Source organism: Lygodium microphyllum, chromosome 11, assembly GCF_053477565.2.
Source record: "Lygodium microphyllum isolate KBCC chromosome 11, Lygodium_microphyllum_v1.1.10, whole genome shotgun sequence".
NCBI lineage: Eukaryota > Viridiplantae > Streptophyta > Polypodiopsida > Schizaeales > Lygodiaceae > Lygodium > Lygodium microphyllum.
The window spans coordinates 21,070,210-21,093,906 of record NC_141145.1 but is presented as its reverse complement, the minus strand read 5'-3'; positions in this window follow the sequence as shown (position 1 = coordinate 21,093,906).

Genomic DNA, 23,697 nt, shown 5'->3' with positions numbered 1-23,697 from the left:
GGTCATAATGTTGTTGTACCTCTGGCTTGAGAACTGGGCGTGCACCATCTTTGCCTGCAGCTGAATTTCTTGGTTGGGGATGTCTGCCAGGTTAATTCTGTCATTGGTGTGAACCTTCACTTTATCCATCCCCAACATGGCATAGATGTCTCTTTTTGGCTTCCTTTCCACCTTATTTGGCAGCCCTAGTGCCCTTTCCACCAACTTGGGGGTTAGCTCGATCTGCACCTGTCTGGTAGCTTCCTTGTCACGTACTGTGACGGTGCCCCTATTTCTGTTGAAGGTATGCAAGAAATCAGCGCACAAGGTGTAGTCTATCCTCCGGCCCACTGCGTCCAGGTACTTCGGTAGGTGGCACTGCTCTATGATGTGACGTACCACCGGTTCTTTGATGACTACGTCTTCCCGTTGAAAGCTCTTGTTTCCACCGTGAGGCCGTACTTTACTTGTTCCTCCTCCGAGAAGGGAAGATTTCCTGCTTTGTCCTGGCTTGCCATGGTCGCCACCTGCACATTTAGCCATTTTCATTTTTAGTATTTTTTGGCGACTAATTTACTTGGAAAAACAAAAGCATAGCAGATTTTATTGAAAATAGCCTTAACTTTGCCTTTCAGACTTCTATCACCACCTTTTATATTTGCATTTCACTTTTAAGCGTTTCACACTTGGTTTACTTTTTAGATTTTATTTCGTTTATCCCCTTACTATCCCTTCCCCCCTTTAGAAAAGAAGAATCCGTCCCAGGATTGGAGGTTGTGGGGCCAAGGCGTTCATCTTTATTTGTGTAGAAGCCAAGCGTAGAAGTTGGGATTATATTCCAGTTGTGCAACGCAGTCCAGATCAAAGGGTCAAATTCCTACATGTGTGATGTACGTGAGGATATCTGTGAGGAAATCACCGAAGTCCACCCGACTTGCGATGTGGAGTTCTTCCTCTGTTAAGAGGTGGTCGAGATAGGGGTGCCCCGTGATATATTCATCCATGGGTCAACCCCGAAGAGTGGTTAACACTTTGTACGAGGTAGGTGCAACGTAGGTGGGATCATACTACTCGGCCGTTTTGATGGCTCAGCGTTGTTCGGCATTGGTCATTATGTGACATCCATCGACTTCCCATTGCAACATAAGAGTGTACCACTGCCTCAAGAAGGGTGATCCCGTGTCAGCCAAGTGGGATAACCTTGCGATCTCTTGGTCGGTGATGGCAGACGTTGTCCATGGGTCAAATGATGTGATGAGGCATTGCTTAATGGCTTGCTCTTTGGAGACCTCGCTAGCAAGCAACTCAACGGCAGAGCGAGAAGCCTGTGCAAAGGCGAATTCAAAAGTCTCCCAAGAGCAAGGCATATTGCGCACGTCTGTTGCAAAGGGTTTTGCTAATAGACCCAAGTCTAGGAGGTCATAGCTGAGGGACAATGCAACAAAGGTGGCATCAAGCTGTTTGATGCAGTCCACCACATCATCTCCAATGTCCTCTGCAAGGTCAGCGGCCAGCGTTAGAAATGACTTTCGTTCATAGGAGGGCTTAAGGCTGACGGGTGGTTGAGGTCTGCTGGAACTAGAGGTTGTGACTGTACAGAGTTTTGGCGGGGAGTCTATTTGAGTTGGCAACTCAGCTGTTGGCAAGATGGATGGGTCGGGTTTGGTCATAGCAGCTAGACTGCTGCAGTCAGCTAGGCTGCGGAGCGGCGAGTTGACTGGGTCGGATGATTCCACTTGTGGTGATGGCCGTTGTTTAGGCTGATAGGTTTGTGGGACTCTCTTGGGGTGACGCGTAGAGGGGTTGGATAATTGGGGTTCTAGAGAGCACTGCAGCCCATGGTCTTGAGGTGTTAGGGAACAAGGGCTGATAAGACTTGAGGTCGGCGTAGGACTAGTGCTTTTGGCAGTGCGGACCTTAGGGATCCACAGCGAGGCATTCCCCTCATAGTAGCCTTGCGCATGCAGGAGGATTTTAGGGACCCATATTTGTTTAATCACGCGACACTTGCGGTGATGGTATCTTGGTTTCCTAGATTTAGATTTGTAGGTCTTATGCAGACATGTGAGTCTAGTCCTAGGTGGTTCTCGAGGCTGTTTCAGTACCCATGGCAAGCGAGGCTTTTGGGGTTTTGCTTTGGTTGCTGCGGCCTGCGGTTTATGGGGATCTGGGAGCGGCAGATATGCATTACCCCCCTCTTTAGTCTTACCTACGGCTGTTTCTATCGGTGGCCCTGTGAGCGGTGATGGTGTTACGAGGCCCTTACTGAAAGCTGTGACAATGCGCACGTTGCCGATCGCTAAGTGGATGCGCTGTGACTCATAATCAACATTGCAGTGATTCTGCTTTTTAAAGGTTCGTCCGAGCAATGAATCTGTGCATACATCCATGGTACTTGGAAATACATAAAACAGCATGGGGATAGTTTCAGACTCGATAGAAATTGTGACTCTGCATGTGCTGAGAAGCGCGTAGGATTGAGCCCCGTATGGGCTTAATTTGGCTGTTGTGGGATGAAGTAGTGGTTTGCTGAGCTGGATCCAATGCTTGTGCGCTAAGACATTGAAATATGCCTCCTCATCAATCAGGGTGTTGAAAGAGCACGTTTGCTTGGCAGTGACCGTGACACGGAGGTAGGCGGGTTCTACAGGCTCCTCCTCATTCTCATAGATTTTCGTAATTGTGGCTACTCGTATTTTGACAGGTGGTTCTACCATTGGTGGCTCATGCAAAGGATGAGTGGGCGGGTAGTACTTCTTGACACGGCTGCCATTGAAGAAGCCTATTCCTTCACCATCCGGTGTCTGAAGCTCGACATTACCAGTTCGGCTGATTGCCCGAAACCTTGAACGGCGATCCGAGACCCCTGAATTTCATCCTTTGCTTATGTCCTTTGACTGAGTAGAGGAGCACTAGGTCACCCTACTCAAACTCGCGTTGCTTGACATGTTTGTCAAACCAGCTCTTGCGTCGGGCTTTCTCGCAGATAAGTGCATGGGTGGCTAGAAGATGAATCTCTAATAGGCGTTCCAGCTCAACCAAGTGTTGCGTCCATGCTTCCTTCCCTTCCTATCATTCTTGGAGCACTATTCTCAGGCTAGGGACAAAGAATTCTAATGGGAGAATGGCTTCAGTCCCATAGGTTAGCCTAAAAGGTATTTGATCGACATCCATTTTATAAGCTGTTTGGTAGGCCCACAAGCCTGCCATCAACTTGTTATCCCAGTCGCTTCGTGAGGCTGAGACTACTTTAGTCAGGACATTGATGAGAATTTTGTTGGTTGATTCTGCCTGGCCATTAGCTTGAGGATAGTATGGTGAGGATTTGTGATGGATGATAAGAAAGGCGGATAGGAGATGGGTTATCACTTCATTGATGAAATGTGTTCCCTGGTCACTAACCAGTTCGATGGGGCAACCGAAGCGCGAGATTACTTGCTCCCATAAGAACTTGGCAGTCATCCTAGCATTGTTTTTTTGTGTGGCTCTCGCCTCTACCCATTTTGTGAGGTAATCCGTGGCCACCACGATATACTTAGCTTGTGAGTATTGCGCCGCGGGGCTGATGGGTCGTATGAAGTCAATCCCCCATTTTTCGAAGGGTTGGCAAGCAATAATAGGGGTTAAATCCATCTGATCCTTACGAATCGAGACTTTTGTCCGTTGGCAATCGTCACAATGCTTGACGAACTGTTTAGCATCGCAGAAAAGTGTGGGCCACCATAGCTGGGACTGCAGCATCTTCTGTGCTGTCGTGTCTCCGCTATAGTGTTCTCCTGCAATGCCGTTGTGCGCCTCTGAGAGCACATCGTGCATCTCATGCTTACATATGCACCTACGCAGCAATCCGTCTTGCCCCAACACATAGAGTTGGCGTGCAATCAGCTGGTAGGGCTAGATTTTTAGGATCAAGCGCCTAAGACATGCGCGTTATATTGGTCGTTCGGGTAGCCCATGCTCGAGCACTTGGACTATGTCGTCTGCCCAGTATGGTGTCAGATTGGCCCTAAATAGGTCTCCTTCACTAGACAGATGGAATAAGTGGCTGTCAGGTAACTCGTCCATGATGCCTTGTCCAGCGGCTTCTCCTATGGGTATACGGGACATATGATCAGTCATGTAATGTTGTTTTCCCTTCCGTACCACCATGGAGAAATTGAACTCTAGGAGAAGGAGAAGCCATCGAGCTATTCGTCCTGTAGCACAGGGTTTGTTCACTAAATAGAGCAGGGCTTGATGGTCCACGAAGAAGATGAAGGGGGTGGCCAACAGGTAATGCCGGAACTTCTTCACGGCGAACATCATGGCTAATCCCTCCCTTTCCCTTGTCGAATAATTCATCTCCGTCTCAGTGAGTTGCCTGCTAGCAAAACTCACTAGGTAATCTAGGTTATGCTCACCAGGTTGGCACAACACTGCTCCCATGGAAAACTTAGAGGTGTCAATGTGTACATGGAAGGTAATGGTCCAGTCCGGGGCTCGTAGAATCGGTGCCATTGTTAGAGCCTTTTTCAATTCTTCGTACGCCAATTGGCATGCTTCTGTCCACTCTAAGACAATTAGCAGCTTGTACAATGGCCTAGCGATCAGCGCGTAGTTCAGTACAAACCGCCAATAGTATCCTGTGTGACCTAAGAAGCATTGAAATCCCTTGTAATTACTTGGGGATGGAAGGTCAACGATAACCCTGACCTTCGAGAAGTTCGTGGCAATGCCATTCTTTGACACCATGTGTCCTAAGATGCATCCGTGCTTCACCCAAAGCTAACATTTCAAGGGGTTCAGGGAGAGCCGATATAAGCGATATCGTTCAAAGACCGCGCGGAGTTTGTCTAGGTATTCAATCCAGGTTGAATGGACACATAGGTCATTGATAAAGACCTCTAATTCCTTGTGCATCATGTCCTTGAATATGGTGCACATGAGGCGTTAAAAGGTGGCGGGGGCATTGGTCAACCTGAAGGGCATGACTACGTATGCAAAGACTCCCCACTCAGTGGCAAAGGCGGTCTTGTGCCTGTCTGCAGGATGCACTTGCACCTGGTTGTACCCTGAGAAGCCATCCAGAAAACTGTAGGATTTCTTGTCTTGCACTCTCTCAAGCATGTGCTTGATGTACAACAAGGGATAATTGTCTCTCTTTGTAGCAACGTTCACCTTTTTGTAATTGACGCACACTCAAATCTTGTCGTTCTTCTTCATCACAATGACTATGGGTGATACCCAGTCTGTGTGCTCAATTTTGTAAATGAATCCAGCTCTCATTAGCTTGTCAATTTCCTCCTTGACAGCATTGGCGTGTTTTGGATTCATGGGGTACGGTCGCTGCTTGACCGGCATTGCGTCCGATGTCATGGGTATATTGTGAGTCACAACACTCCGATCTACCCCCCGTAGCTCTTCTAAGGACCAGGCAAATACGTCCATGTACTCCCGCAAGAGAGCGATAAGACTCAACTCTTCCTTACTGGTTAAGTCATCGGCAATGAACACTGGTCGGGGTGTCTCCCCTTCCAGGGCTAGGTTAACCTCCTTGACCTTGGCTGGTCCTTCGATCGGTTCGCTTGTCTACCCTTGACGCTTGGCACCTAGCAGAACCACTACCCTATCCCCTTTGTTTATTTTAGTGAATCTCTTAGGGAGGTCCTGCGGCTTCTGCTGCTCTTCTGATCATGTATCTTTGGGGTGCTTTGCCCTCTCCTGGTGTGACTGTCTGCGTCTCAGGTGGACGGGTAAGTCCCCCTTGGTGCATCTAGTCATGGGCGGCCTAGGGATCTCTGGGTCGCTATCCGAAGTAACTTCCGATTCAGAGTCAAACCCTCCATCTTCGCTGGAAGAGGTGGTGTCCCCTGGTGGAAGCAATTCCGATGGCGATTCGGTTCTAAGTATTAACGTCGTTCCTGCTTGGGCTAGGCCTACTTGCTCCAGGTCTATGGCCCCCATACATTCCAACCATGCATGATCAGAGTCCATGCGCATGACTCCGTGCTCCAGTCTAAGGGCCTGCCTTTTCTGTGGCTTGGTGTCCGCTCGTATCTGCTCAATTTCACATCCATCCATGTCGTACTCTATGGTATCCATGTCACCCTGGCTCTCACTGCTGAAAGATTGGCAGTCTTTGTAGTAATCGCAGGAATCATTGTCGTTCAACTGCCAATCGTCTCCTAGGGCTTGGACTGCCCCGTCTCGTTGGTTTGGAATCGGGGCCCAGTTATACATGAGGTTTAGCTCGTGCACTCTGGTCCATTGCCACCTAGGAGCCTCTAAGAGATCCTGGAGCAATTTGAAGTTCGCAACCGGGTTACCCGTTAGCTAGTCTGCTAGGTATTTCAGTATCCCCTGGAGTTCCCTTTTGTTAGATGGTACCTGGAAGGTAACAAGCTTAGGCTTTCCATGGAGGCTTGCTTCCATCATGTAGATGGATGTAGAGAGTGCTTCATTTGTCTTGCCAATTGTTTTGATGGCCTGCTTATATGCCTCATGGTCTGAGAATGGCAGGTCAAGTGTAGTGAGGACGTGCATCCAATCCCGCTCGTCGGTCCTCTGGGCATGGGATATACTTAGTTAAGGACCCATAAGGTTCCTTGACCTGCGTGTTCCCTTTGAGCATAACCGAGATGGCGTCTAGGTCGACTGGTGAGGTCTTCCAAGTGTCCATATCTATTCTTACGGCGTCAGTTTGATTGCCAAGGAAGATCAGGCTGTTACCCCAATCTTCGATGACTCCAGCATTGCGCATCCAGGGTCGGCCCAATAGGATATCATAGTTCACTCCCTTCATGACTATAAAGTCGACAGAGAACTGGACTCCTGCAATCTTTACTGGCCAATTCTTCAAGACCCCGAATGGCTTCACTCTCATACCATTTGCTAGCGTGACATTAAATCGAGCAGCTTCGACAGGCGGGTTTCCCCAAGTCTGCAGCACTGCGTGGCTAAGCACACTAACCCCAGCTCCCGTGTCTACAATTCCCTTCCTTGTTGTGTCACCCAGGGCTAGGACCGGCAGGACTGTGTGCATCTTAGAGCCCTCCCAAAAGGCATTAACGTGTAAGGATTTAGGCACGGAGTGCAGCGTCAGACTTGGCAATTGTGTTTCCACATCCTGGTCTTGAGGATCTGCCATGGCCTGTTCTTGCGATCCCTCGACCCGCATCTTGAGGTGTTGCCCTAGGGCAGGGTGCTACTTAAGCAGGTCCCCCAGGCTAAGTGTTACAGGCGTGGTCACCAACGTGGTCAAGAGGTTGTCAAACACGCGTCCTTCTCTTAGCCTAGACTGTCCTGGCCACTGGCTGCGGCTGTTCTACAGTTCTGTTGCGTCTAGACATGGTCTCAGCGACACTGCTAGTGGCGCAGTGGCTTCGGCCGACTTAGGTTGACGTTGGCGCGCTGATGCTGGAGAGATCATCGATCTCGTCCTCTATGATGGGTTCAGCATCCTTGAGATGCTGCTGAGCCTCCCTCACCCATTCCTTCACCTTTTCTATGGCCTCTAATTGCCGCTTGGGTTGCGGGTATTCCCCTATCTTAGTGCTTCCCTTTTGGGTTGTTTTAGGGACTGAAGTCTCTGTCTCTGCGTCTGAGACTTTCTTCCCATTAGGTAAGGTTGTAATACTGTCGGTCTTTAGTGCGACCTTAGCTTCTGATCTCTTCTTTCTCCACCTACGACTTTTCATTTCTATTGCGGTCGCGTTAAGATTGCTAGGTCCTGGCAGAGAGATGTCGGCTTGCTTTGTTTGGGCTCGGGTCATAACTCGCAAGGGAATAGGTGTGGCCTCCCCATCGGGGTTTTCAACACCAAACAACCCCAATGGGACGGATGGAAAATTAGCTGAACCAGAGGACGACTTCCTCTTTGGGCAGTCTATGAAAAGATGGGTGATTTCGCATTCTGCGCACCTTTGGTCAGCTTTGTCTCTATTTTACTGCTCTCTTTTAGGGCAGCCCGATGAGACATGACCGGTATGTCCACAAGTCCAACAAGTGACCGGATCCTGTGGCTGCCCTCCTAGGCCTCTACCCCGTCCTCGTCCTAACGCCATCACCAGCACAGGTCGATAATCCATGAGGACTGTGTTGCCCTTGTCGTCATGTGAGACGTAAAGGTATATGTAGGTCTCTTCGTCACTGGGCTCCTCCATGTAGTGTACGGGAGTGTCGCTCGGTGGGTGGGTCACATAGGGACCATACAGTCTAGGAATGCCGGTAGGAGTTATGTCCAGCCTAGGGACAACTGGTTTCATATCGTTAGGCGCAGGTAGGGCTAACGGGGCTCCCCATCCGAAGAATGGCTGCGGCTTGTTAGCCGGATAAGGCTTGCCATAGGGTTGCGCGTATGGTAGTCTTCGTGGTAGTCTGCAATGTGCGGCATCGTGGCCGAACCTACTGCAGTTAGCGTAAGGTCTTGACGTAGGGTCTTGACACTTTGCTGGCAGGTGGTTTCCGCCATAGTACACACACTGGATGTGCGGGTGCATTGGTCGTCTCAACATGTCTTGTATTTTGGCTAATTCCATCTTGACCTCAGCCGTCTCGGTGGTCTTCCCCTTATCTTGGGATGATGAGTTTGACCACTCACTAGAGGTTGATGTTCGATCTACGCTTCGTGGGTTAGTCTCTTCTAGAGTTGAGCCTCTAGAGCTTCGCTCTTTCAACTGGTCGTTGATTCTAATGGCTTCCTCAAAGACTCTAGCCACCATGTCTCGCTGCAAGCTTGAATTGCTTGCCAATGCCTTATATAACTCCTCATCTCTAATTCCACTGATGAATACAGTTGAAACTGCTCTGTCAGTTGGTGACTCACCCAAGGGGATTCTCTTAAAGCGACTTCTCACATGGATCACATAGTCGCGGATGTCCTCCTTCTCCTTCTGTTTGACATTCATCAAGCATGCTAGCAAGTTGTTGGAGTACCCGGGCTCGGTGAACCTCTTGACGAAGATATCCTTGAGATTATTGAAGTTGTCTCGTTCCACGGCATCCAGGCTTGTATACCACGTCCTACCCTTATCGCTTAAGCAAAGTCTGAATGCTGCGAGCATTGAGCCTGGTCGTTGAGGCCGTTGGCTTTGTAGACTTGCTCAAAATGCTCAACGAAGCTGTATGGATCGTCATACGGTTGGTACTTGTCGAGTTGCTTGGCAACAATCAGTATTTTGGCCTGGCTCTTTGAGCCCTGGTTTGCCCCTAATCCTGCAAGCAGAGATGTCGCTAGTGCAGTGGCACTTTGCCTCTACTGCGGTGTTATCGAGCAGCCGTTTCATGAGGAGCTCGCTCAGCGTCAAGTCTCCCTCTAGTGCTCTCTCATGGTCTGTTTGGTTCTGGCCAGCCAAGTTCAGCACTCACTGCACCTCATGCAGCTCCATGCTTTGCCTTAGGCTCCTATCTTGTTGATCTCTATTATACTCAGCTATGCCTTGCAATGCCCTACGGGCTAGCCTTCTCTCCTCCTCTAAGTCTGCAATGATTGCATCTGTTGTCCTGCCACGGTGCTCGTACCGGGCATGTGCATCATAACTGCTCACCATCTGTTGTATAGCGTCTGGGAATACACTCACATCGAGCTCCTCCGTAGACCGATGGTCTGAGCTTTCCTCAATCATGGTTGAATTCTTGCACCTTGCTGCGCTCTCGATCAAGTTAATTAGTTGTGAGACAAATCCTTGTCGTTGATGCTCCTTGCTTGGTTCTATCCTACGCTTCGCGCGTTTGTTTATGTCTTGGGTCCTCTCCTATTGGTGGGTTTTTTGAGCAATTTATCTGAGTGAGTTCCTTTAATTTCTAAATACAGTGCTCAACTTATGGTCACTCGTGAGTGTGTTGTTCCTTGTGCACTTGTGCTCAATCAGGCTTTCAGCTTTCCTAAGTGTACTTTAAGTGCGGAAATTCAACATGAGTGCTCCAAGCAATTTCCCGGCGTCTTACTTACTCTCGCTCGTTCCGGGCCTGATAGGCTTTGTTAATCAAGTCCTAGCCATTCTAATGGGTTCTAGGGTCTTGTGTTGCTTCTCATTGTTCACTAGGGGGTAGGTCACTGGGGAATGCTCCAGTGTGTCCCTTGGTGGGTCAAGTTTTGATGTTTTCCCTGGTTCGACTCTGGGAATCGGACATCCGATTTACCAGTGGTCTGATTCTGGGAATCAGATCGGACAGGGTGGTCCGATTGTGAACTGGTCCGATTCTGGGGATCGGATCGGACAAGGTGGTCTGATTGTCTCGATCGGACAAACGTCCAATCGGACAGGATGGTCCGAATGGTCGGAGTCTGAGTGTCCAAGTGGTCCGATCGAACGATTGTCTGCAAGCGTCCGATTATGGACTGGTCCTAGTGGTGATGTGTCTTAATTCGTCCGATCGGACGGGGTGGGTTCGAGTCCGAGCGTCCGATCGGATGGTTGTCCGAGTCTCCGAATCGGACGGGGTGGTCCGATCGGACGGTTGTCCGAGTGTCTGAATCGGAGGGGGTGGTCCGATCGAGTGTCCAATTCTGGGAATCGGACACTGGGTCGGACGTCCGAGTCTGCCGGCTCGACGAACTTGCGAGCACGGATTCACCCAAATATCTCCAGATATCTATTACTATTGACCATGAAATTCACCAGCAATGGAGTTGGAGTGGTGAGGGAGAGGTCGATGTACCTAGGGATCGCCGAATGCAATGTCACTCCGTGCCCTGGTTGATCGGACGGTCGCCAAGCTCGCTCTCTCTCTCTCTCTCTCTCTCTCTCCGTTGGTTGCAAATGAGGGTTCTCTTGCCCTTCCAAAACTTATACCCTGCTGGTTCTTCCCTGAACACTATAGATCACTCTCCTAGCGTTTCCTACGCAATTACATTCGCATTTCCTCCATTTTCCCCCTGGTTTTCCCAATTTTCTCCCTGTTTCACAGCAACAACCCTGTGCCTCTTGTGTGTGATTTCCTACTGTTAACCTACCCTAAACACAACATAAATCGAAAGCAAAACACTGAACTAATTTCTTCATGTTTTCCAATCATCAAACAACCAGAATATCCCAAAATACTTACCTGTTCTGAAGATCGAAAACACCCAACTTCCTACCTATCTCAAGCTCCGTTTCGAGGATGAATACCCTACTTCGATGCTCGATATGAGGCCCGCAAGTGCTCAAGCTTGAATTCGTTGGCCCCAATAACGGAACCAAAATGTGGGAGCTTTCGCTCAACCACCAATTGATGCTAGCTCAAGCATCCTCAAGCCTCCTCCATCTCCAAGCTCCATCCTCCATAGCCGTGCGCGCAGGAGAAAAAAAGAGAAGAGAAGAGAAGAAGAGGAGAGGAGATGGTGAAGAGCTTCACCCTCTTGATCCCTCACTCTCACACACACTCACTCCCTCACACCCTCACACTCCCTCTCTCAAGAGCACATGCAAGCAAGGAGAATAGAAGAAGAGAGGAAGAAGAAGACTCCTTTTGCCACACACCAAAGAATGAGCTTCTCATTCACTTTTCAACTTTATATACATGCCCTACTTTCCATGGGCAGTCATCCCCCTTTTTTACATGGCCGGCCATTAGCCTAGGCCCCATTTCGCATTGTCCTTCTATCTTCCTAGCTTCCTTTCCGCCGCCTATCTACATTTACAAATTGCACAGGTGAGAGCCCCGCGCACTTTTACAAGATTTCAGGGTACGCCTTTTTATTTTAAAATGCGCCTTTTTCTCCTTTTGCATTTACCTTGGACTTTTAAGGTCGCCCTTGTGATTTTGGTCTTCTTTCCTCTTCTTTCTTTAGTCGGGCTACCTTTTTTCCGCCTTTGCCCTACATCTTTCCCACTTTCTTTTGCTTTCTTCATGTTGGGGTTAACACTTATCTTCAAGAACTTGGCTTAAAACCTTCAACCCTTCTCTTATCTCTACCATCTCTGAAGTCTAAGCGCTTAAACCCCCATACATTCTTCTCTTGCCAAACCCCTGTGGTGACCTTTAACCCTACGCGTTGCGACAGTGGTCAAGGAAGAGATTGAAAAGCTGATGAGAGTGGGAGTCATCTATGAAATTCAACACATAGACTAGCTGTCACCTATAGTCATTGTAATGAAGAAAAGCGAAAAGATTAGAGTGTGCGTCAATTACAAGAAGGTGAATGCTGCCACTAAGAGGGACAACTATCCATTTCCGTACACCGAGCACATGCTTGAGAGAGTGGCAGGAAAAGAAGCCTATAGTTTTCTAGATGGCTTCTTTGGATACAATTAGGTGCAAGCGCATTCTAACAGTAGGCATAATGCTACATTTTCCACACTGAGTGGGGTGTCTTTGCCTACATGGTCATGCCCTTTGGGTTGACTAACACTCTGAGCACCATTCAATGCCTTATGTGCATTATATTTAATGACAAGCTTAAGAAAGAGTTAGAAGTATTCGTAGATGACTTGTGTTTTCACTTGACCTGGAGAGAACACTTAGACAAACTCCAAGCAGTCTTTGAACGGTGTCGCCTATATCATCTCTCTCTAAATCCCTTAAAGTGCCAGTTTTGGGTAAAGCACAGATGCATCCTAGGGCACAAGGCATTGAATAATGACATTGCCACGGACTTTTCAAAACTCTGGGTCATTGTTGATCCTCCACCCCCAACCAACTAAAAGGGAGTTCAATGCTTCTTAGGTCATACGGGGTATTATCAACGGTTTGTGCTGAATTATGCATTGATTGCTAGAACTCTATACAAATTGTTGATTATATTCAAATAGACTAAAGAATGCCAATGCACATATGGGGAACTGAAAAAGGCTTTGACCACAACACCGATTCTATGAGCCCCAGATTGAACCATTACCTTCCACATGCATATTAATGCTTCAAAATTTGTTGTGGGGGCAATCTCGACTATCGAATAAGCTTTGCTAGTAGACAAATCACTAAGATTGAGAGGAACTATTCAACGAAAGAAAGAGAAGGTTTGGTCATGGTATCTGTCGTGAAAAAGTTGAGGCATTATTTATTAGCCACGCCTTTCACTTTCTTTCTAGACCATCAAGCCTTGCTATATTTAGTAAACAAACCTTTTGCTACAGGATGCATGGCTCGATGGCTCCTTCTGCTTTTAGAATTTGACTTCTATGTGGTTGTACAAAAGGGAAAGCAATGCTACATGGCCGACCACATGTCATGCATCCCCATGGGAGAGACCGCTCAACAAGGCATTGCCCATGAGTTGCCAGATGCAGACTTATCTAGCATATCCAGCGAGAGATTTATTTGGACTACTTTAACGACCGATGGAGAAATCTCGACTTAGGTGACTTATCCTCAAGATCCAACCCTGTTAGTTGATACTAGGCCAGCTATATAGGCTAGGGTAAGACGGATTGTTGCATAGATGAGTATGTGAGCATGAGATACACGATGCACTCTCAGAGGTGCACAATGGAATTGCTCGAGGACACTTTAGCAGAGATATGACAGCCCACAAGGTACAACAGTCTTAACTATGGTCGCCCACACTTTTTAATGATGCGGCATGATTCGTTAAGCACTATGACGAGTGTCAGCAGACAAAGATTCCAATTTGCAAGGATTAGATGGAGCTAACGCTAATAATTGCACAACCCTTCGAAAAATGGGGAATTGACTTCATATGACCCATTAGTCCTATGGCACAATACTCGCAAGCCAAGTACATCATTGTAGCATTGTAGCCACTGACTATCTAACAAAATGGGCAAAAGCAAGAGCTACGAGAAAGAATGATGCTAGAACGACTACCAACTTCCTATGGGAGCAGATAATCTCATGATTTGATTGCCCCATCAAACTGGTTAGCGACTAAGGGCACACACTTCATTAATGAAGTGATTGTGTATCTTCTATCCACCTTTCAAATTGTCCATTGAAAATCCTTGCCATACTACCCTCAAGGAAACGGCTAGGCGGAATCCATAAATAAAATTCTAGTAAACGTCTTGACCAAGGTAGTCTCTTCTTTGCATAGTGACTGGGATAACAAGTTGATGACAACCTTGTGGGCTTACTACACAGCCGATAAAATGGCTGTAGGCCAGATGCCTTTTGGGTTGACATATGGAACTAAATCAATTCTACCTCTAGAGTTCTTCGTTCCCAGCTTGAGGATCACACTTCACAAACGATGGGAAGGGAAAGAGGCATGGATGGAACGTCTAGTTAAAATCGAACGCCTCTCAAAAAATTGAACTTTGTAATATTCGTGCTCGTAAATATTGACTTCCCGCACACTGTGTAAACTCTACGCAAGGTTATCTTACGCATTGTAATTGCGGACAGTCTAATCTGTAACCCGCACGCGTGAATACGGGACCTCCGCATTGGCAAATCAAGCCCGGGGGATTCAAATCTGCAAACCGTGGGTAAACACCCTCTTGGAAGGGGAAAAATGAATAATATTAAAGCAAATTTTTTTATGTTTATCCCCCTCCCATAGTCGATGCGTGGCTAGAGGAGAGGAAGTGAGGGGAGAGATGGGGCTAGGAGGGAGTCATGGGCTGCATGCATAGCCCACGTGGTGGAGCTCCCCTCTCCCCCCTGGGCTATATAAACCCCCCTTAGTGGGGAGGAAAAGAGGACAGAGAGGAAGGCTATATAAACCCCCCCTTAATGGGGAGGAAAAGAGGACGGAGTCGTCTGCATGCATAGCCCATGTGGCAGAGCTCACCTCTCCTCGCCTTGGCAATATAAACCCCCCTTAGTGGGGAGGAAAAGAGGACAGAGAGGACACCGTGCTGCACCAAAGAAGGAAGGACGGGCTGTGCTGCGAGATCGAGGAGGGAAGGAGAAAATGTTGCTGACGCCTGTTGCATGCCACCTCTGTGATCGCCGCCTAGGCTAGCCACGAGCATCGCCATTTTGGTCGCCATAAGTTGTCAGGCTGTCGCCATCTCCCTAACAAGTCAATCCTTTCCCCCAATCGATGTCATCTTCCACCATGTTATTACCCCCTCCTTCTTCCACCTGGGTTCTGGTCATAGCCAGAAGCTTCTAAGGGGGGGGACTTCCATAAGCCCCATTCACACAAGCCATCTATAAGTCCCTTCCCACTAGCCACCCCGGGGGGAAAAGTCCCAATCCCTATTTCCACGTGGCCACCGTGGGTTTTAAAAGAGGCTCGTAAGGCACCATTCCCGCAAGTCTTCTCGTGAAGCTCCATTTCCACAAGGTTCCTTGTAAAAGCCCCATTTCCCCAAGCAAAGCTCCAATCCCATATGCCCAAATCCCATACCCCCAAATCCCATAAACCCAAATCCCATAAGCCTAAGTCTCACAAGCCCGGCCTTTTAAGGATCCAAAGTTCCGTGAAGGTATCTTCTGCATGTGAGGGAGGAGGGCAAGATCTTGAGGCTGCTTACCAAGGCGAGCAAACTCACCGATCACGCAAGGGTAAAGGCAAACCGAAAGTCCATAATCACACCTACGATGGCCCCCAAGAAGTCGCAAGTCCCGCCTGCGGGAGGTTCTTCTCCTAATATTCACATGGATATTTCCCCGAGCCCACAAGTCTAGGCCTTTACTAATTTTGATTCCACGCAAAATTATTGCATTAATCACGATAACTTCATGGATTAGGAAGCACCTAGGCATGCTCAAATTCACCTAGTTAAGTTAAATGCAACTGGAAATAAATTGACTATTTGAACAATTATTAGAATTAGTTCATGACATGAAGTTGGGTCATTGGTATTTCCCATATAAAGAAATTGTCTATCCATTTAACGTCCTTAATAGTATGTTGCCCTGTCATGCATTTCAAAGTGGCGAGCCTAGAACACCTATTGCCTATTATTATAATGTTGAATTATTAAGTGCACCTTTGACTAGACATGGAAAGATTAAGCGTAGGGGCAAATCTTCATTGTAATGATTCATTAGGGAAAGTCGTTTTATCACCCGTAGGAAATACCAGAGCATGGAAATGATTCAATGAGCTTGCATGGAATAGGTTAACTCTAGCTTTATTTGGCATGAATTTCACTATGTTGTAGTTTAGGAAAAGGCTGCATGGTTCATTAAAGCATGAAATCTTAAAAGCTTAGAAAAGAATTGTGGGCATGATCCTTGAATGTAAGGTTTAGTAGGTTCAATGGAAATTTCTGCAATTTATCATGCGATTTGATTTTAACAAGAAAAGTTAAGGTTATTGCGAATTTAGTAGTACATAGAAGCAATGAATTGCGTGTTTACATGAATTCTGAGATGTTGCAACTAACTTTCTCCTTTAGATCAAGTCAACATCTCTAGAAATGGTTCGTCCTTGTCGCAAGACAAGTAGATCGAATTATTTAAATCACCTAACCCGCAAGGGATTCGTATAGGTCTGGTTCAATCGATACAATAAACACCCCAAGCACTAGTTATGGTCTAGCGTTAAGGATTTGGCCTAGTTTTACACTTGTTACCAAGTCAAAACCCTCATACCCAAAGGTCCAAACCGCATTCACGGAATGTAGGGTCAAGAGGATGCTCATGCATGTAATGATCTAGGGTTTCTACCCTAAGGATCATTCGTTCAAATGTTAAAACTCGGTTTGAGTTTGGAATCCCTAGGACCAATCGTTGTCAGCCTAGTGCAATTAGGATTTGATTGGGTAAGAAGACACCCTAAACCCTGCTTCTTGTCTAATCATAATTCCTTGACAAGAAAACACCATTCAATGGGTGAAATGATCCCTTGAAATAGATGCGATACTTGTGCAACAAATTGCAACGTCACATGATCTTGTGGTTGATCAGAAGAGAGTTTCCATTCCTTGGAATGAGGTTGGTAGGTTCTTGCGCAAGTTTAACTTGCAAGAGGATGAGTAGTCATCCTATTATACTACCTTTCTTGGGAAAATTTGCCAAGTTAAGGGAAGTTAGGTATTTGCTTGGGAGCAAAGGATTAATCAATAATTCGGAGCGACACAGTCACCAGGATTTACTGCTAATAAAACCTAAGGTATTGGTTAGTTGGGTTAATAGGGTCTGGCCCTAACCCAAGGACAAAAGGGTGAACAAACAAACCCTTGGGGATCTTGCCAAGTCGCAATTGATCCCGGATCAAATGTTGGATGCATTCTGAGAGAAGGATTCACTCCTTAGCAGTTGGCCAAATAAACAACCACTGGAAATGATTGTGCTTGTAATCAGTTTAGGAGCACTGTTTGCATTGTTTGCTCAAGGAACTAAAGTATGAAAATATATTTAATGCTTCAGGTTGAAGGCCTGAAGGGAGAGGCAGCTTCAGTTACCCCCGAGTGTCTGCCTGATCCTAGCCAAGGGGGTTGTTAGCCATGTTGGGAATGTTGACCAAACCCACCGCGTGAGGTCTCTCCGTTGAGCGCTACTTGGAGCAGGAGGATGCTTGGGTGCTAGGGGGCTTTGGCCGTAAATCCCTCGCCTTCTGGGCCTTGCACAAGAGGCCAACGTGACTCAGGATTGGATCTCAAGGCCCATATACTAGTCTACGGGTGGAATCTTGGATTAGTAATCCCTGTGGATTGCTGGATAGCCTTCGGACGGATTATGGATAGCCTTCGGGCAGATTATGGATTAGCCTGTGGGCTGGACTTTATGGATGTATTCCAAAGATAAATAAGATAACCTGTTGTAAAGGAACTTGTTTGACACTGCTTTTCTATGTCAAGTGCTAAGATTACGTGAAGGAACCAGTGTCTAACTGGCTAATCAATGAAGCTGCTTGATGCATGTCCAACTAAATGTTGTAGGTAATTAGACAACTAAAGAAACCTTGAGGAAAGTGCGGTGGATGTGGCCATGGGTCCGTCCTACGGATGGGTGGTCCCGGTTGGCTGGAAACTTTTCTCAATCGAAATGGATAGCAAGTAGCTCTTCTCAAAGGAAATGAACAGCAAGGGCACTGACCTAGGGTTTAGGTTACCAGAATCCCGATTTATGCTATTTTAGGGGAACAAAATGGGACTATGCCTTATGGGCAGAGAGGTTGAGCCTTGTATCCCTCTCGTTTCCCATTCTCCTACCAAGTGCAGCATGAATCCGCTTCGACCCTGACGTTTCTGCGTAAAGTAGTTCACCTGGGGTTCGATGCTAGCTATTGTTTAGGAAAGTGACCATTAGGGGAAACCCTGATTTAGGTCAGGGTCCTAAGTGGGGCCGCTAAGTGGCAGACTCAGGAATTCCTAGATTGCAAACCCTGTAACATTCAATGGGAGTGCGGGGCAGAGCCCTCTAGACTCTCTTTCCGATGGATTGCTAAGATATGTTCTAAAAGGGAACAGGTGGACACGTTACAAACTTCTAGCTACCCATTCCCTCATATGCAAGAAAGCACGACACAAAAGCTAGTTTAACAAGCATGTCAAGCAGCACGACTTTGAACAGGAAAACTTAGTGCTCTTGTACTCTGTTAAGGGGCATAAAGAGAAAATGAAGTTTAAAGGTCTAGGGATTTTCAAGGTTTGTGCCATCAACCGAGATGGTAATGTCGAACTCGAGACTTTGGAAGGCAAGGGCATAGGCTTCTTCAACGGTTGTCACATCAAGAAGTACTACCCTCCCATGCATCCTTTCCATGAACCACCAATGTTAGAACCCCCTATCAAGGTATGAGTAGCCACAATCACAGATATTGATGATGAAAATGAGGAAGCCGTAGAACCTGCTTACCTGTACATCATGGTCATTGCCATGCAGACATGCACTTTCAACGCCTTGAATGATGAGCAAGAAGAGTTCAATGTCTTAACCCATGATCATTGAACCCACATTGGCAAACCACAATTACAGTCCACTACCGCCAAATGAAGTCCATATGGGGACCGATCATACGCACTCCTAGGGAAGTGTAGGGCTGTAGTTTCTATCGAGTCTTAGAGCATACCAATGATATTTTATGTGTTGCCAAACACAAAAGATGTAGGCATGGAGTCACTGGTGGGTGGAACCTTTAAAAAGAAAGCTCACTACAATGTTGATAATGAGTCACAACGTATCCACCTAGCCATTGGCAATGTTGTCACAATAGCAGCTTTCAACAAGGGCTGTGTGACTCCTACGAGATCTGCAAACACACTAGTAGAAATACCTATAGCCACATCTAAGGAGGGGGATTGTGACTTGTTACAACCTATCAAGCCTCTACGCCAGCAACCCCTAAGACCAAAGCCAATGCCCATGAACCCTAGTTCAGATGGGTACCTAAACAACGATGTATGTTCAAGCTGCGATGGGTTCCTAAGACCCTATTGTAAGCATAAGTCTATTATGAGGGTAATGCATCGATATGGATCCCTAAGGCTAAAATTAGCAAAGGAACTGATTAAATGCCACCCTAATGCTTAACCATACAAGATGTGAAGGCTAAAAGCCACATAAGCCTCGAGACACAAGCCCATAGACTCACAACTGATTATGCCCATGAAGACCAACCAAGTCTATTGGCCCAAATCTCAGCCTACTACTCCCAAATGAGTACCATGTAACTCTACCAAGACTCAAGAAGCCGCATTCGAAAGTAGTAGTGCCCCATTAGCAGTCTGTCCCAGCCCCTTGTGCAAGAAACCCAACCACAATCTCAAGAACAACTAAAACCGCAACCATCTGTTGCCAAAATCTCTAGTTCTATCAAACCCTAACCACCTGCACAGGCCTTAGACCCTCCTATGAGCCGAAATCATTCTTGACATTGGCCACAAATCTAGCCGAAGACATAGGGGATGATGTGATTGCTTGCGTGAGATGCTTAGATACCACATTCATGTTGCTGACTCTGAGTTATGACCGTTTGGACTTGGATCTGTTGCAAGAGCCCTTAGCAACCAAAGCTCATAGGATGCCTTGTTCATGGGACACATTCAAATTTCCATTTGTCAAAGCAACCCACTCAGCTACAAATTTTTTCAATCAAGACATTGGAATATGGACCAACTTATGTCCCTCGAACCTCGTATAGGGTGTTAATAACTATTTGTGGCCGTTGACCATGGAAGAGAACATCAAAGGACACCCTTACCTTGATCAGCTCCTCACCGAGGAAGAGTCACATATTGCTAGTCGTGTCGATTCCGGCAACTTTCTAACGGATTTCCTTACTTACATCAACACGTAGGCAAGCAACCCTTTGATTTGAACCGCAAAGCTCAGTTGAAATATAATCCAGATTTCTATGCTTGGCTCATGCAAAGGTAAACACTCAACCCGTACGTTGAATGCCCTTGGCTCGCTAACCTTCAATCCTAGGAAGGATTCTTCTCAAATTCGGAAGGAGAGGGGATAAGGTGAGTCAAATTAGAACCAATCAAAATCAAGTAGACGCATAAACACATAAGAAAAAACACGCCACTGTGAAAACCTTAGTCTACACTTAAACACTAAAAAAGGAAAGAAACATGTTAACTTGTGATTGAGAAAACATGTCACAAAAATTGCACTAATGGAAATCATGGGTCATGATAGGAACGAAAGATGTCGCAGCAAGATTGTGCTCGCCGACTCCCTTTCACGAAGGAGGAGAGGATGCAGTACCACATTAGTGTAGAAAATCGTGCTTATAATCAACTGAAATTCCATAGTATCCACAACCTCGAGGAGGTGGTAGCCAAGGAGGAGGCTACAAGGAGAGTGGTGGAACAGTCCAACCACCTTTCAAAGTACATAGAGAAGTTTGTGTAGGAGCCTACCCACACAAAGTATGTGGAATTTTTGAGAATGTACAACCCCAATCAAGAATGCGAAACGGTGATTGTGGAAGCAGGGGAGAATGCTAAACATGTGCAGGTGTCATTGAACCACGCCTTGGTGGAGAAGGCACTAGGGTTGGAGCCCAAGGTGGAGAAGAAACATAAGAGAGATGTGTATGCTATGCTAAAGATGAAGAGGGAGGATGTTTTGAAAAACGACAACATCACCATACAAGATATCCCCAATGCTGAGGTCCGCATGCAGGCAAAATTGGTATTCTCACTCTTCTCCAGCTAGTGCTATAAATCCCTCATGCATCAAATCAATGTTCCTGTGCTGGAGAATGTGGCAGCCCACACCTTGGATGCGGAAGAGTGCAATGGGTACGTGCGCAAGACTATAGAACAAGCAACCAAAGCACTAGCCTTGGGCAACAGATTGGCATGCAGAGAGTACCCAGCCTCTAAAATTACTGAGCGAAAGAAACCTTCCTCAAAAGTCTCTTTCATCAGATATGGAAGTGTGCTGATAGCCATCATCGAGAAGGCTTTAAAAGAAGCTCATGAGTAAGGCGGGGAAGAAGAGGATGAGACTCTAGATAGGTCACTGTTCCACCAAGAGAAAGAGCCATTGAGTGACATGACAAAAATTGAGACAAAGAAGACGGATCAAGAGGCTTAAGTAGCCGAAAGAAAAAAAGCAAAGAAGCCCACTAAAAAGACAGCTTAGAAGAAGAAATAAGATGAGGGAAAGAAGAAGGAAAAAGAAGATCTAGAGAGAGCTAAAAGGGAATCCCTAAGAGAGGATAAAGAGAGGGAGAAGAAGAAAAAGCAAGAGGCAGCAGAGTTGAAAGAGGAAGCCAAAAGAGCAAAGAAGAAGTCGGAAAAAGAGGCTGAAGAGAAGAAGGAGAAAGACAAGGAAGAATTTGTGGAAAAGGAAGTGGAGTTGAGGAGAAAGGAGGAGGAAGACATGGCCAAAGCAACTTGCCCATCCATAGAACACGGTCCATAGAATAGCGAAGCCGACTCCATGACCTAGGGGCTTTAAGTCTAAAGGGACTTGGCTCAAGCACTCATGTACCCAAAGTCATACTACCTATGGTCATTGAAGGCAAGGGCAAGGCTCCCATCCATCCCATCCCACCCCTCTTGGTGCCCACTAGCAAAGCAACCACTCTCATTCCAAAGCATCCCGATCCATCCCATCCCACCCCTCTTGATGCCCACTAGCAAAGCAACCACTCTCATTTCAAAGCATCCCGACTAGCGCCGATGGAAAAAATTTTGTGGCTTAGATGCAATACTTCATTAATAAAGAACTAGCCCAAGGAAAGAGCATGGAGAGTATGGCCACTGGGCAGAAAAGACCGGCCACAGATGAGAAGTTTAGGCAGGATTTGAAACACCAAAAGGTGGAAGCTTCAAACCATTCCAATCCCTACTACTATGATGCCATTAGCAAACTATGATGAATATGTTGCTGAACTTCTCTCTCAGCTAGAGAAGGCAAAGGAGGAAAGAAAGATAGCGGTGGCCGAGTTGGAAGTGGAAAAGGAGTCGGTGGCAACCTCCTAGCTTGAGAAGATGAGACAAATAGCTATGCAACAAAAGGAGATCTTTGATCTAAAACATGAACTATAGGCCAAAGATGACAAGGAGGAAAGATGGTGGCAACAGCTCAAAGATGAAAATCAAGAGCCAGTGAAAATGTAGGGAGAATATAAACTTTTAATCATGCAACATGAGGATTTTGTAGCAAAAACAGATCGGATCAAATGAGGCATGGAAGAGTTTGTCGCAAGGAAAGAAGAAACGAAGCAAGAAGAGGAGAAATACCACAGAGAGATGGAAACCATGACTAAAAAGTTGAGCCTTGAAAGAAAAGAGCAGGAGACAATGAGCAGGGAATTGGAAGACCAAGAGCATAGACTCATGGCCCTAGTACAAAGACAAGGAGAAAGTATGGAGGAGATGAAAAAGAGATATGAAGAGTGGGTAGGCCAAAATGAATGAAGAGTGAAGACCTTGGTGCGTCGCTTGGCTTTCGTGGAAAAAGAAAAAGTCCTAGCAGAAAGTAGAGCATAGGCAGCCCAAGTGGGCTTCAATACTCAACAACAAGCTTTCCTGAATACTCCAATGGATGCCATTCACACGAAGGAAGCAGAGTCCCTTGAGGTGGTAAAGAAGAAGCTGAATATAGCATGTAGAGCTTTGCAAGCACAGCTACACATGCCACCACAACCCGTTGCAGTTGGGTTGAGCCTTGATGAACAATGCAAGTACCTATTTTTGATTGGCCTAACCCCCTAGGAGATTGATGCACTGGGGTTTGTAGAGGTACAACAAGAGGATCACCAAAGGGGTGAAGCTAAACTGCAATTTGACATGGGTAGATTTGAAGAAGCAGTGATTTCACAACCCTCTCCACCCCACTCTCAAGAACAATAGTAGTCAACATACACCAGTCAATAGACACATCCGCGGAAAGAAAAACTGCTCCGAGGAAAAAGAGAAAGAAAATGGTGGAAGAAGCCAGATAGAGATTGAGGGCTAAACCTATGGCATAGCCACCTGCACCTCTTGTACCATGCCCAAGTGACATGTCGACCAGCTTCCATGCAGAACTCATAGTCTAGGAGAGATAAGAAAAAGAGAAACAACCTTGTAACTTTAGCTTCCTCCTCCCCAATGGCCTGTGCAGAGTCGTTTCCCTTAAATTAGTGGAAGAGGTGATTGGCATGGGAAGCCGGCTAGGCCAACAATGGCTAGAAGAAAGAGAGAAGAATCCCACCCTCTGGGGCACTGAGGATGTAGAGTATTGGAAAAATAAAGTTTCTGAAGTGCCTCGGTCTGTGCCTGGATACAAGTGCCAACCACTATGGTGGAGATACATTTGTGACAACAATGTGTTCTCTTGGATGGCTTTTTGTAATACCCTCCCCTCTAAGAGAAACAACCCCACCTTCATGGCTTATCCTCATAGGGTAGGATTAGATTTTGATACAAACATCCATGGTTTCTACAGCTTCCCCATCATATATAGCCCGTGCACTACTACCTTAGCACAAGCCCTCACTTTTACCTCAGG